At 43.8% G+C, this 12,358-nt stretch overlaps 1 long non-coding RNA gene across 3 annotated transcripts in view; it reads left to right on the top strand.

Moving 5' to 3' along the window:
* Nucleotides 1-8,041, top strand: part of LOC115835153 — a 201,766-nt gene extending 193,725 nt beyond the window's left edge. For all 3 annotated transcript variants that reach the window (XR_004030098.1, XR_004030097.1, XR_004030099.1), the window contains one exon: nt 6,767-8,041. This is a non-coding gene — a long non-coding RNA (uncharacterized LOC115835153). The remainder of the gene's footprint in view (nt 1-6,766) is intronic.
* Nucleotides 8,042-12,358: the final 4,317 nt, after the last annotated feature.

The raw sequence follows: 12,358 nt of genomic DNA, 5'->3' as shown, positions 1-12,358 counted from the left end.
TCTGACATCCCCTAAGGAATGGAGAAGGACCACTGGTGATTCCTCCACCCTCACTCCTGTGTCCCTCCTTGCATTGCAAGTGTTTTACAAGTCTTCATGATAGATCATGAGCATCCTGAGGGCTGGTGTCAAATTTAACCCATCTCCGATCCTCAGTGCCTGGTACAGGATGCTGGATGTAGGAGGAATTCACTAAATATATGTTATATAAATGACAAATGAATAAGTAATGAATAATGAAGGGAACTGATTCAGAAGACTTGGCTGAAAGAGTGGGAGAGGGAGTCAGGATTCTGTAATAGAGACCATGATTGAATTTTTTTTGGGAAAAGAAAAAAAACTTCAAACAAAGAACCTTTTGTTCTTCTCCTGGTGCTATCCTCTTTCTGACCGACAGCCTCTGGTTCTTGTGATTGACACCCCTCACTGTCAGATCCGGTACTGTATACATGCTGTCTGTTTGGTTCCATGTTTTATTCTCAAATGCTTTGTAGAATACTTGGCACATAGCTGTAGCTCAATGGGTACTTTCAATAAAGTTAAAACCTCTTCATCTGGGGTTTTACTCTTCCTCTCATAGTTAGTCACCTCCCACCTCCCCTGCCTCCACCTCCAATGCCGAATACATAACATACCCCTAGGCTGCCTTGCCCTGTGGATATAAGCTCTCCTGTTGTTTAACTTTCCATTTTACAGAAAGGAAACTGAAGTTTTAAAGAGAAATATTTGCTTAAAGTCATATGAGTTAGTATCAGACTTGGAATTAGAAAATGAATTTCTTGTCTCCTTTGCCATCACACTGTGACCTCGAAGTTCAGTTTTCTGGTTCATTGCCTTTCAAAAAAATCTTTTTAATTAGGAAACTTTGTGTTCAAAGAAATCTTATCCAGGAGTTCAATATGTAAAGTAGATAAAGTCAGTGCTACTCTAGTTAAACTAATGGTGAAACTCAAAACGCAAACACAGGCTGGGTGTGTTAGCTCACACCTGTAATCCCAGCACTTTGGGAGGCCAAGACGGGTAGATCATCTGAGCTCAGGAGTTCAATACTAGCCTGGGCAACATGGTGAAACCCTGTCTCTACCAAAAATACAAAAAAATTATCTGGGCGTGGTGGCACGTGCCTGTGGTTTCACCTACTTGGGAGGCTGAGGTGGGAGGATGACTTGAGCCTGGGAGGGGGGGTTGCAGTGAGCAGAGATCACACCACTGCACTCCAGTCTGGGTGACACAGTGAGACCCCCATCTCAAAAACAAACAAAAACAAACCAAAAACCAAAAATCCAAATCAATCAAACAAATAAACAAACAACTCAAACACAAATGGCTCCTAGGGAGTTGAGAGGAACACAGTGTGAAATTATTGATATAACAGGGTACATGAATCTCCACTCAAAGCCCTCTGGTGAAGGTAGAGAGAAGAATCAACTGAGACTGAGCCCGTACCCATAGCTTCATGTGAACCTATGTAGTGGCTGTGGCAGTTATGAGTACCCTGGCTGAGAAGAACTATGGAGAATGGGGAGGCATGTTAACTTGGAGTCAGAAATTGCAGGTTCAAGGCTATCTGCCAATTACTGAGGGCAAAGTTGTAAAATTTCCCCTAATTCAGCCTTGATTTCTTCAAGATGTTAATGAAGCTTGATAATATCAGTGGTGAGCAAGCTATTTTTCTTCTAATGCTAATGCAGGATATAAAAAATATTTAAGTGCCATTTATTTAAAAAAATCAAAGTGAAAATAACTTTATTGAGTTCTATGAGAAAAATTACATTTTTATAACCTACATTGCTTCATTTATTAAATAGGAGACTTTCAATGAGATACTTGAAAGCTTTCTAAGTCACTAAGATTATATCTTGACATACTTGAGAAATGGGAAGGCAGAGACAAGTTTCTAATATTCTACCCTGAAACTGTGAAGTATTATAATTTAGCATTCACATTCATTCACGTGCATTATCTCTATTCATTAGTGAAAAATCCTGCAATGTAGGTATAGTTAATGGGGAGACTCAGAGAAGTAAAGTAATTTTCTCCAAGTCATTCAGCAAGTTTGTCATAGAGCTGGAACTCAAAGTAGTTAATTCCAGTTAATGCAATGTTTACTAACTATATTAAGGAAGGCAGACCTAGCAGCTGTAGTAAATAAGCCTCTAAATCTTAATGCTTAACACTATAAAATTCTTTTTCTTGCTAGTATAAGAGCCTAGTGTGCATGCTTGTGGTTAGTGAGTCTCTTCTGTGCGGTGATTCAGAGAGTCAGCCTCCTTCCATCTGTGGTTCTGCAATCTTAAACACATGGCTCTTCTATGTTACCTGGGAGTTGTTCCATTCAGCTGGAAAGGGAGAAGCACATGGAAGAGAAGCACACTAAAATGGAACAGGTCTGGAAATGATTCACACATGCCATTGGTCACACATCAGTCACATGACCATTCCTAACCACATGTGGGCTGGGAAATAATACTCTACTGTTTGTCCAGTTAGGAAACGGGCATGAAGATTTGCCACATTGCTATTTTGAGCGTCTTGAGGACTAGGACCATGTCTTATTCATGTCTCTGTGTTGCACATTGTTTTTGCATGGGGTTAATACATGTTGTGAACCTTCCCTCCTTCCTCCATTCATATAGATATAGTTGGAGTTGCCATGTTGTTAAACATAGCCTTGCTCCTCTAGGTGCTAATGATTGGTGCAAGATAGGCACCACCCCAAGCTAAACCAAACAGAATCCTTCATAGATGCCTTCTCTGGGATTTTTCAAGCTGTAATAGAAGAAATAAACTTCGTCCTCTGGAGGTCGAATCTGCAATATGAAGCTCAGGAGTTGTTGGTAGCCACGTATGCCACCTTGCAGCAGAAGACAGTCTGCAGTGATGGCCAAGGAAACCATCAGAGAAGTGTAGAAAAGTGATAGGACTAGTCTTTATGATTCATGACCCAGATTTCAATTGCTCTGAGGCCCAGCTACAACCATCCTTTCCTGAAATTTGGTTGTTCAACGTTATCTTAATCTGTTCAGTCAACTAATGAAATATCTTAGACTGGGAGGCTCACAGACCACAGAAATTTATTTCTCACAGTTCTAGAGGCTGAGAAGTCCAAGATCAAGGTACTGGCAGATTTAGCATCTGATGAGGGCCCTCTTCTTGGTTCATAGATGGCAACTTTTCTCTGTGTCTTCACATGGTGGAAGGGGCAAGACCTTTTATTAAGGGTGCTCACCCCATTTGTAAAGGCCCTCATGATCTAATCATCTCCCAAAAGCCTCACCTCCCTAATAGTATCCCCTTGGAGGTTATGATTTCAACTGTGAATTTGAAGGGAATGGGGGACAACATTCAAACCACAGCAAACTCTCCTACCTGTGTGAGATAACACAGTACCCTTCCAATAAATTCCCCCTTTGCTTGACCTTGTCTGAGTTGGGTGTAGGTCTAAAGCAATCACAAGACACCCAGTCCTGCAGTTTAATGGCACAGAGTGACCAGCGATTGTCCCTGCTGCTCCCCAGCAAGGCTTTCTCACAAGGCCTGTTTCTCACGCCAGTGTGTGGTTGTGAGCTCATTCCCACCCTGCAGGCCTGCCCAACTCCAGTGGGGGAGGCCACAGTCCCTCCATGGGGCTCCCCTCAGAGGAGGTTGTGCCTGAGGATTCCCAAAAAAATGTTCTTTGTGGTTGCATGGTGGAATTTTTCCGTCCCCCTCATCTGCCTCAAGTAACCTGAATGATTGTGTTCTGATAAGGATGAAGGTTCATCTGGAGCTAGGTCCCAGTTCAGGGTTCATTCCTATCCACAACAGATGCTCTGTGAGTTTCCAACCCACCCTGAGCCTTGTACTAGTGTTACACGTGGTCTGAGGTTGGAAAAATAACTATTTTTGGAGTGCCTCTTTGACAAAGCTACTCCCCAATATGTTTCTGTGTGAGCCTAAAAAAAGGATAAATAACTCTGTCACACATAAGCTGGGTAGCCTAGTGACCTTTAGGATGTCTGTTTTTCTCGTTTGTAAGCTTATTTATTAGTGAGGATTACATTACATTAATATATGTGACACACCTAGCACAGTGACAGGAACTTGCTAGGTGTTAATTTCCCTCTACCTTCTCCTCCACATCAGCCTACCTTCTTGTCATAGCACTTCCTGTCTCACATGTGGAGGGGCCTTTATAGGTGCTCACCCATTCTAAGGCCTCATCTATCTCCCAAAGCCCCTCCTAGATCTGAGTAGATAACGTGAAGGGGGATTAAGATGCAAGGGATCTAATGGCTTTCTCCAAATTCTTTCAGAAACTGCCACCTCAGTCCCCTAACCCACTCCACTTGGCCCTTTTTCCTTCCTCCTTCCTTGACACCCCTATTTCTTCTTTACACTGAAGTGTCCTTGTTTTCTCTGATAGCCCCCTTTTTCCTCCCACTTTGCCTTTCTCCTCCCCCCAGCCCCAGCTGTTGATGTGGCTGCCTGGTCTGATGCTATTGATTTTTTTCTATAAAAGATTGCTCAATTCATTTTCTCCGCTGCAGCCCAGCGCCAGACCTCAGGGTAGGCCCCATGATGACTGAGTTGATTATGTATAACGCTTCCCCTGAAGGACTGCAACCACATTCCTTTTCCATTCCCAGGGAGGATTAGGCAGTAAAGGTGAACGTGATTCATAAACTCTAAAGAGCTAAACAGAGAGCAGTGGACCCTGTCTTCTCATCTCCATATTTACAAGGCTTAGCACAGGGCTTGGCAATGAGTGGGTCTTAATAATGTTTGCTGAAATTAAATGAGTATCTTTTCTTAGCTTCACAGCATTCTGGGCATATAAGTAGAATCTTCATTGATGTCTGATTGCCTACAGCAGTGGCTTGCAACCTTGACTGCACATTAGAATCACCTGGGGAGATTTAAAAACTACCCGTGGCTGGCCTTACCCTAGACAAGTTAAACTCAGACTCTTGGGCAGTGTAGCCTGAGCATTTGTGCCTTGTAAGAGCTTGACAGGTGACTCTGATATGCCACACTGGCCTACAGGATAAGACTGGATCCCCTAGCCTGGCACACAGAGTCCGCTATGTCTTGGCTCCTGCCATGTTCCAGCCTCCCCTCCTTCCTCTTTACTCCACACACTCCAGCCACTAAGACACTCTTGCTCTTCCCTGGAACATCCCTGTGCCTTTGCTCATGCTGTTCCCACTTCAAAAATTGCCCTTTCCTAAACTGCCTTCCTGGCAAGCTTCTAGTCCCTTCTGTGACTGAGATCAAACACCGCCTCCTCTGAGAAGAATTTTTTGTCTTCTCAAGTCTCTGTTTCTCCAAGTTTTCACCTCTGCTTGTATTCTCTTTTTGGAATTAATTTTGCCCAATATCTCCGATTTCTGTCATCACCCTGGATTTATTTTCTTCTTCTCTAATTGGCCCTTCCTGTCTGATAGTCCAGGCAGATTTTTTTTTTTTTAACTTGGTCTTGTACTCCAGCTTTACCCCTGGACACAGATGTTTGGTGCCTTCTTTGACTCTAAGCTCTGATGCCCACTAACTGACCTTATTTCTCCATCCTTTCTAGGCTTCTAGAACCCCTGCCTGGGTGCAATGGCTGACACTCTGCATCTCTCGGGGAGGCATCTGAATACAAATTGCACTTGTTAGTAGGCACCCACATATATTGAGTCTTTCCTATGTGCCGTGTTAAAGTACTTCATCGCGTTATCTCACATAGCCCTTTAATAATGGGTCAGTGGGACTTACAGACCTTAAGTAAATTGTCCAAGGTCAAACAGGTGGCAAGAGGCAAAGATGAGATTTCCACAGAGGCTAACTAAAAATCTCCAAAGCCCACATGTTTCATACCTGGGTGATACTTGGATGCTCCTTCTCTGTGCATTTTGTTTTTCACTCTGTTATTACACTCCGAGTGTTGTATCATAATTTATTGGTTGGTGTGTCTTGTCCACCCCAGTAAACAGTGACTTTCTCAAGGGCAGAGGATGAGGTCTATACTCCTAGCACTTAGCAAATTGCCTGGCACATAACAGAGGCTCAATAAATACTTATGGCCTGAATAAATAAATGCCCACTATAGCCTTGAGCAAGACTGGCGTAGAAAAGGAGACAGACCAATCTTGACCACAGTCTGGTCAAAACACCTACTCTCCTACAGCCCCCATGAGTGAGATCTCTGCTTGGCAGGGAAGGCAGATGGGTGGAAGAGTAGGGGCTGCCGGCCCGAGGGTGACTTTCCCTGGTTCTCTTGAAACCCAGCGTCTGTCCTGTCCTATAGCCCAGCAGTAAGAGAACATTTGTTCCCTGAAGGGCCGGCGCTGTGCCAGCAGCAGGTGGTGGCCTGTCCACTGGGAGGGAGGGAGGCAGCAGGCAGGAGCACTGATGTGTCCCTGAGACAAGATGCTGCAAGTCTGCTCACGGCACGGCAGTGACAGCAGCTGGGCCAGGGTTGCAAGTCACCATTCTGTAGCCATTAAAAACCAGTTGCTGTCCCTTTCATAATAATAAATTAAGATATCACTCCAAACTCTGCTGGGTTCAGAGAGAAAAAATAAAACAAACAAACAAAAAAACCCACAAAAACAAACAAACAAAAAACACTCAAAAGACAAAAACGAAAATAACCAAAAAATCAAACAAAAACACAAAAAAACAGCAAACAAACAGTGTTGGACCATATGTTATCAGTTGGATTGTCTATAAAATTGACTGGTTTCTTGGTAATTACAGAAAAGCTTTCTGGCTGCATTTCATTTATTTCATTTTCTTCCAGAAATAAAAAGTGGAACAACAACCTGCACCCATCTGACAACATACACATTTGGGAACAAGAAGACGAGAAGGAGAGTAGAGGCAGCATTATATTTCTGACTGCTTGTTTGGTTGCTGGGGCAGCTTAAGTGTTATTGCTAAACCAAGTCATCAGTATCTCCTCTTCACGACTGTCTGAAAACATGCAGCTTTGCTGTTAGCAGGATCGGACTTCACAGGGTGCCCATGAAGTTGACCTCAATGGCCTGTCATGCCTTGGTCTTCTATAGGCCACTTTTTAATTCCATCACCAGATAAAGTGGCTTGGAGCTCCTATCCTATCTACAGTGGGCAGTCCAGTGCCCTCTTGAAGACTTAAGGGGATTCATGGCACAGGTGACTATGATCTCCTATAGTTTCTTGTTATAAATTTTGGCTTCTTGATCAACCAGTTCACACTTAGGCCTCTTGGGACGTCCCCCCTGCCTCTCCCCACTCTGTCCCATTTATTGACAGGAGTTTTCTTCATTTAGAGCATCGCTGATGGAAGGCAGCTATGTATATGTAGTAGACTCTTACTAAAAATTTAGGGATGACTACAGGGATTATGGCAGAGAACAGGAACCAACCTAAAATGTAAACTAGGTTACTAGACGTCTCAAAAACTGCCAGCCCTACCCATGGGAAGTCCTCACTCACTGTATTTACATTCAGGTCCTACTTACAGACATGTTTTATTGGATCACAACTGCAAAATTCCTGTTACTTTGTGTGCAGAACTCTTTTTTTTTTTTTAAAGTCCTACCCATCCAGAACATTGTAGGAGGCCTTACTATAGACAAAGTTTCCATTTTTGTGAATAGTCAACAGTCTCTGAATTTTATTCTAAAAAAAGACCAATCTAGCATCATACTAAGAGTGGGAATCTGATTGGATAAGTTTGACATCAAATTATTACTATATTACTACTACAATTGCTATTAAAATTACTAATGTTATAAACATAAAACAATTGGGCAGTTTTATGCCATCTTAGCCTAGAGCCTATGAGCACATGCTCTGATCCCTGATCTGAAGCATTTTGGGGTGGGCAACAGAGTGGAACTGTGGATGTCACAGATATGTCACTCACATTAATCTACTTGGTGTGATTTCCTTAGAAGGGGCTGTGTGTATGGCATATATTCAAATTTTCAGTCTGTGCTCCAGTTGGGTATGCCTGGTCTTTAAGAGGATGAAACCGATATCCTGACTAAGGGCTCAATCATTTGCTTAATAAATGGATGGAGGAAAACCACTCAGTGGTATAATTGTCCTTTTCCACACTTGAAATCATCTCAAATATGTAAGATTATTTGTGAGTTTGTGTGCACTTGTTCCTGATGAATCAGAATAAATTCCACAAAGTATTCCCAGTAGACAGCAGGAGTTTGTGCTCTGCATTTTGGAATCTTCCATGGAGACTGGAAGAATACTTAGCACACTGTGGGCACCTAACTTGCTAGATGAATAAATGGAACAAATGATCCTGACATACCATATCACTGTACTTTGGAATGCTCACCTTAATGCTCAACTTAGTTAATTCTAACTTATTCCTATACATCTTAGCCCCTTATAATCTATGTCATAATACTCATCACATTTTCTTCTCGCACTCAATCTTCCCATCACATTTGCAATTGCACTGTTTGAATTGTATTGTTTGGATATGTATTTGTACGTGTTTTTGTGATTATTATTATTTTATTATTATTATTTTTTTTGTGAGCAATAAAGCTGTTTATTTCACCTGGGTGCAGGTGGGCTGAGTCCGAAAAGAGAGTCAGCGAAGGGAGATAAGGGTGGGGCCGTTTTATAGGATTTGGGTAGGTAAAGGAAAATTTCAGTCAAAGGGGGGTTGTTCTCTGGCGCTCAGAGTGGGGGTCGCAAGGTGCTCGGTGGGGGGGGGGGGTGTTTTTGAGCCAGGATGAGCCAGGAAAAGGACTTTCACAAGGTAATGTCATCACTTAAGGCAAGGACTGGCCATTTACACTTTTTTTGTGGTGGAATGTCATCAGTTAAGGTGGGGCAGGGCATATTCACTTCTTTTGTGATTCTTCAGTTACTTCAGGCCATCTGGGCATATACGTGCAAGTCACAGGGGATGTGATGGCTTGGCTTGGGTTCAGAGGCCTGACATTCCTGCCTTCTTATATTAGTAAGAAAAATAAAATAGTATTGAAGTCTTGGGGCGGTGAAAATTTTTCGGGGGTGGTATGGAGATAGGATGGGTGATGTTTCTCAGGGCTGCTTCAAGCGGGATAAGGGGCGGCATGGGAACCTAGAGTGGGAGAGATTACGCTGAAGGAAGATTTTGTGGTAAGGGGTGATATTGTGATTGTGGGGAAATTGGAAGAAACATTTGTCATATAGAATGATTGTTGATGGCCTGGATATGGTTTTGGATGAATTGAGAAACTAAATGGAATAAGAGAAGGAGAAAAACAGGTATTAAAGGTCTAAGAATTGGGAGGACCTAGGACATCTGATTAGAGAGTGCATAAGGAAATTCAGCATAGTCCTGTCAGCAAAGATTATTTATTTACTTCAAGAGCTAAGAGTGGCAGTTTGGGGATAGCACGAGGAGATATCAGCTGTGATGGCTTGGAGAAACAGTGTAAACCGGCAGTGTAAACAAGAGCAGGGCATGTGTGAGTAGTTGAGAACGGTGAATAGGAGTATGACTTGACAGAAAATAGTAGGGATGACAAGTTTTTTGGGGGCACATTCTAAGTTGGTCCGGTATCTGGAATGAGACTGGGGCCTAATAAAAAGGAGTGTCTATACAAGAGCTTAAATGGGCTGTGTCTTATAGCATTCTGAGGACAGGCCTGAATTCTGAGAAGCGAAAGTGGTAAAAGTATTGTCCAGTCCTTTTTAAGTTGGTGGCTGAGCTTGGTGAGGTGTGTTTTTAATAGACCATTAGTCTGTCACTGAATACTAAGAGCCTGAAAAAATGCTTGGCTGATTTGACTAATAAAGGCTGGTGTGTTATCAGACTGTATAGAGGTGGGAAGGCTAAACTGAGGAATTATGTCTGACAGAAGGGAAGAAATGACTGTGGTGGCCTTCTCAGACCCTGTAGGAAAGGACTCTACTTATCCAGTGAAAGTGTCTGCCTAGACTAAGAGGTATTTTAGTTATCTGACTCAGGGCATGTTGAGTAAAGCTAATTTGCCGGTCCTGGGTGGGGGCAAATTCTTGAGCTTGATGTGTAGGGAAGGGAGGGGGCCTGAATAATCCCTGAGGAGTAGTAGAATAGCAGATGGAACACTGAGAAGTTATTTCCTTGAGGATAGATTTCCACAATGGAAAGGAAATGAGAGGTTCTAAGAGGCGGGCTAGTGGCTTGTATTATAGCATAGCCTGACTTTGCTGGTGTGTGGTGATTAGGCCTGATGGAACTGCCATCAATAAACTAAGTGCGATCGGGGTGAGAAACAGGGATGAAGGAAATGTGGGGAAATGGGGTGAACGTCAGGTGGATCAGAGAGATGTAGTCATGAGGGTCAGGTGTGGTATCTGGAATAATGTGGGAGGCCAGATTGAAGTCCCGGGCAGGAACAATGGTAATTGTGGAGACTTAACAAAGAGTGAGTACAGCTGAAGGAGCCGGGGAGCAGAAAGTTTACGCATCAGGTGTGAGTAAGAAAATAGATTTTGGAAATTATGAGAGCTGTAGAGAGTGAGTTGAGCATAGTTTGTGATTTTTAGGGCCTCTAAAAGTATTAAAGCAGTGGCAGCCGCTGCACGCAGACATGAGGGCTAGGCTAAAACAGTAAGGTCAAGTTGTTTGGACAGAAAGGCTACAGGGTGCGGTCCTGGCTCTTGTGTAAGAATTCTGACCGCACTAACCATGCCTAGGAAGGAAAGGAGTTGTTTTGTAAGGGATTGAGGTTTGGGAGATTAATTGGACACGATCAGCAGGGAGAGCACGTGTGTTTTTGTGAGAATTATGCTGAGATAGGTAACAGATGAGGATGAAATTTGGGCTTGACTGAAGTAATGGGGGCTGTCTGTGAAACTTTGCAGCAGTACAGCCCAGGTAATCTGCTGAGCCTAATGGGTGTCAGGGTCAGTCTAAGTGAAAGCAAAGAGAGGCTGGGACGAGGGGTGCAGAGGAATAGTGAAAAAAGCATCTTTAAGATCGAGAACGGAATAGTGAGTTGTGGAGGAAGGTATTTAGGACAAAAGAGTGTACGGGTTGGGCACCACAGGATGGATAGGCAAAACAATTTGGTTGATAAGGCGCAGATCCTGAACTAATCTGTAAGACTTGTCCGGTTTTTGGACAGGTAAAATGGGGGAATTGTAAGGAGAGTTTACAGGTTTTAGAAGCCCATGCTGTAGCAGGTGAGTGATAACAGGCTTTAATCCTTTTAAAGCGTGCTGTGGGATGGGATATTGGCGTTGAGCGGGGTAAGGGTGATTAGATTTTAATGGGATGGTAACGGGCATGTGATCGGTTGCCAGGGAAGGAGTAGAGATGTCCTATACTTGTGGGTTAAGGTGGGGGGATACAAGAGGAAGACGTGAAGGAGGCTTTGGGTTGTGGAGAAGGGCGGCAATGAGATGCAGCTGTAGTCCAGGAATAGTCAGGGAAGCAGGTAATTTGGTTAAAATATCTCGGCCTAATAAGGGAACTGGGCAGGTGGGGATAACTAAAAAGGAGTGCATAAAAGATTGTTGTCTAAATTGGCACCAGACTGGGGGAGTTTTCAGGGGTTTAGAAGCCTGGCCGTCAATATCCACAACAGTTGTGGAGGCAAGGGAAACAGGCCCTTAAAAAGAAGGTAATGTGGAGTGGGTAGCCTCCATATTGACTAAGGGGACGGACTTACCTTCCACTGTGAGAGTTACCCGAAGCTCGGCGTCCGTGATGGTCTACGGGGCTTCCGAGGCGATCGGGCAGTGTCAGTCTTCAGCTGCTAAGCCGAGAAGGAGTCAGTCAGAGGGCCTTGGGCCAGAGTTCCAGGGGCTCTGGGAGTGGCTGCCAGGTGAGTTGAACAGTCCGATTTCCAGTGGGGTCCCGCACAGATGGGACACGGCTTAGGAGGAATCCTGGGCTGCAGGCATTCCTTGGCCCGATTTAAAATTGGTGAGATGTTCCTTGGGCTGGTCGGTCTGAGGACCTGAGGTCGTAGGTGGATCTTTCTCACGGAGCAAAGAACAGGAGGACAGGGGATTGATCTCCCAAAGGAGGTCCCCCGATCCGAGTCACGGCACCAAATTTCACGCGCGTCCATGTGAAGAGACCACCAAACAGGCTTTGTGTGAGCAGTAAAGCTGTTTATTTCACCTGGGTGCAGGTGGGCTGAGTCCGAAAAGAGAGTCCGTGTTTGTGATTATTGATTGAACTTCTTTATTCTTCTCTATACTTCAGGCTCCCTGAGGGGAGGCCATGTCTGTGTTAGCTGCTGTTTTTAAAGGAATGGTCTCGTGCTTGGAAAGGAGAAGGTATTTATGACAGAGATGGAATAATCTTCACCAAACCGATTTCCTCTTTATCACCACTATGAGCCAGGCTACACTTCCTAGTCTCACTTGCAGCTAAGTATGGCCATTTGATGGA

This window comes from Nomascus leucogenys, chromosome 5, assembly GCF_006542625.1.
Source record: "Nomascus leucogenys isolate Asia chromosome 5, Asia_NLE_v1, whole genome shotgun sequence".
NCBI lineage: Eukaryota > Metazoa > Chordata > Mammalia > Primates > Hylobatidae > Nomascus > Nomascus leucogenys.
This window is presented reverse-complemented; position numbering and strand designations above follow the sequence as displayed.